The 3,114-nt window shown below is 40.4% G+C and overlaps 1 non-coding gene across 1 annotated transcript; it reads right to left on the bottom strand.

Moving 5' to 3' along the window:
- Window positions 1-846: 846 nt before the first annotated feature.
- Window positions 847-982, bottom strand: LOC125191425. Its single transcript, XR_007171109.1, has one exon. It is a non-coding gene; the product is annotated as a small nucleolar RNA Z247 (small nucleolar RNA).
- Between the last annotated feature and the right edge of the window lie 2,132 nt (window positions 983-3,114).

The raw sequence follows: 3,114 nt of genomic DNA, 5'->3' as shown, positions 1-3,114 counted from the left end.
GCTGAGCATGCTGTAGGAGGAAGAACTGCTGGATTTGGAGGTGTTGAAATGACAGCAGACTTAGGCAGAAAGAAGCGGTAAAGACCTTGATCAAGAGAACCCTTGAGGATTGTTTGTTGGCTGTCCTAGTCCTTAACAAGACAATGAGTAGAGTGAAATTCAAAAAATACTCCATTATCTCTAGCAAATAGTGACACACTCAACAGATTTTTAGTGATAGCAGGGACATGAAGCAAATTTTTGAGAAAAAGAGGTTTAGAGCATTGTGAAGAAACAGGACAAATCCTCCACCAACATGATCAATGTCAACACTAGAACCATTCCCCAAAATAAGTTGTTTACCTCCATGATACTCACTGCTAATGTTGAGGTTCGAAAGGTCATTAGAGATGTGGTTTGTGGCTCCCGAATCCAGGTACCAAGAAATCAGTTGGCTACCCTCAAAGTTGTACTCTGATCGAGGTCTGATGGATGGAAGAGGAAGTGGCTGATGAACTCGAGTTTGAACCATGTTGGCAGAGGGATTGGATTGTTGTTGCTGCCTGCCTTGTTGAATTGGCTGTGGAGTGAAGGTTTGTTCAAATCTGTGCCAGCACCTATCTGCTCCATGTCCTGGTTTTTGGCACAATTGACAAATGATTTTGGAAGTAAAGCCTCTTCCTCCACGACCTCCCCTCGATGATCTGCCCCCGAAGTGTCCTCGACCTCCTTCATTTTTTCCATAGAATCCTCCTCGATTACTTTGATAGTTGTTGTCCCTTCTTTGCCCAGTAACCTGGGCGAAATTTGCAGTTGGTAGCACTCCATCCGCTTCCACAGTTGATTGCTTTCCACTATCCAGTCTCGATTCGAAACTAAGCAAGAGTGCAGTGACATCTTGCACTGTCCACATATCACCTCTTGAAGTGATCGTTACCATCACAGAATCATACTCGTGGCCCAAACCTGCAAGGATGTATAGGATTTGATCTTGCTCAAGAACTCGGCATCCTGCGGCCCCAAGCAGATCACAACATGACTTTACTTTGTTAAGGTAATCCTTCATGGAGAGACCTTCCTTCTTCAAGGTCTGCAACTGCAGCCTAAATTGCATCACTTTCGCCTTCGATTGGCTTGCAAAATTAGTTTCAAGAGCATTCCAAACATCTTTTGCGCTGCTCAGCCCAACCACCAAAATCAAGGCGCTATCTGACAACGACGCTTGTATCCACGCCGAGAGTAGCTGATCCTGACTATGCCAAGCCAGAAAATCTTCATTCACCTCCATTTGTTCTGATCCGTTCACCGCTATGAATTCCGGTGGGATCGGTAGGCTTCCTGTCAAGTGAGGCTCCAAACGATATCCTCGCACAATGGCAAGGATCTGCTGTTTCCAAATGAGAAAATTATCATCATTCAGTTTGACTGAAATGGGGTGATTGTGTGAGAGCACTGGTGTAGAGATACGTGGGAGAGAGTTTTGTGCGGAAGCATGTGGGGTTGTGGTTGAGTTTGAATCTGATTCTGTCGTTGTAGGAGAAAAAAAATGAGGGTGAAAAGGTATAGAGTCAGGGCCTAGGCACCTGCTCTGATACCATAAACAAAAATAGCAACAAAGGAAAGTAGGCAAAAGAACTTCATTGTGCAAGTTTTGAATTGCATTTCTAATTTTGATTTCACGAGTCATCAACAAGTTACAAAATAAGCTATATATATAGTCATCTACTGCAACTGACAGAACGTGCAATCTGAAACTAACTAGATCATGGTCCATCATCCTTTCTTCTAACCACCATTTCACACACGTTGTTAGTGGCCCAACAGAGCAGCTTTCCAATTCATGAGCTGAGGTGGAACTGCTTTGGATTCCTTATCTTCACGAGCAATATCCACACGTGTTGCATTACATCCATATTTTTCGGTCGAGCTCGTTTCTTCATTCATCAAGTCGTGGGTAGTTTCAACACCTCATTTCTTGGTGGATCAGAGATGAAAACCACCTTGTTAGCAATATTTATTTCTGGGTGTTTTAGAGCGAATAGTGCGGGCCCTAGACCAATTCTAGGGCTTCCATTAAATATATCTTGGACAGTGAACGACGGTAAATGCCTAGATTTGGAGGCATTTCTTGCCATAACTAAGAAAGTGAACGGGTCCTTAGTCTATATTTTTCTTTAGTCTATATTTTTCTTTATAGTACTAGGAGTACATTATAAAATTCCATGTAGGTTCGGTTTTTGTGATTGAAGGGGCGTTTGTTTTATGTGTTATGGGATGCCCAAAGTGGCAAGAAAGGGATTCTCATATACAACAATTAATGATCAGGGATTGTTATGATATCTCATGTTGGTTGTGGAACGTGGAGACCAAGACTATAAGGGATTGGCCATAGTAGTTTAACTAAGTTTGTGGACGTGCTCTGTTTCTTACCATACAAAACAAACTCCAACTTCAACCAATAAAGGAAATTGTGCGCTATTTGGATATTCTCATTATATATCTTCTCGATTATCCCTTCATTTGTTAATGCCAAGAGCCAATAATATGCTAACGCATTACAAATATATAAATGTAAATTAAAGTGACCAATGACTATGATTCGTTCATACTGAGGCACGACAGCTACATTTGGCTAATTAATTTGCGATCAACTCAAAATAATTTCTTCATTGTTTCTTAATTCCCCATATTGAATTACTATTTCAGAAGACTTATGTTATTTTACTCTCGCCTAGAAGCCTCTCGACTTTCTGAAGCCACGTGTTCCACTCCATCATATTATAAAAAATCACCCAATGAATGCACTTACATTGCATGGCTGCAAACATGAATTTACGCAAACCTCAACTTAAATTATACTACTACTATTCTATATTACTATAATTAACTACTCCTAATAAAATACAAACTCGCTTTTTCAATAGAATATTAATGAAATTGATGAGAATAGTAAACCAGGCACACTAGCCACAAATACCTATGATCCTCATATCCTAAAATAGATCCAATAAAAGTTGACTCATATCTCACTTTTCTAATCAATCAATGAATTGCTGGGGGAAACGAACAGCTATGAGTAGTAGAAGATGAAAAAATTACGTTAACAGATAATCCACCGAAGTTATATGCTGTTTT

The sequence above is a fragment of the Salvia hispanica genome, chromosome 5 (assembly GCF_023119035.1).
Source record: "Salvia hispanica cultivar TCC Black 2014 chromosome 5, UniMelb_Shisp_WGS_1.0, whole genome shotgun sequence".
Taxonomy (NCBI): Eukaryota; Viridiplantae; Streptophyta; class Magnoliopsida; order Lamiales; family Lamiaceae; genus Salvia; species Salvia hispanica.
The sequence above is the reverse complement of the archived record's forward strand: the minus strand, read 5'-3'. Positions and strand labels throughout refer to the sequence as shown.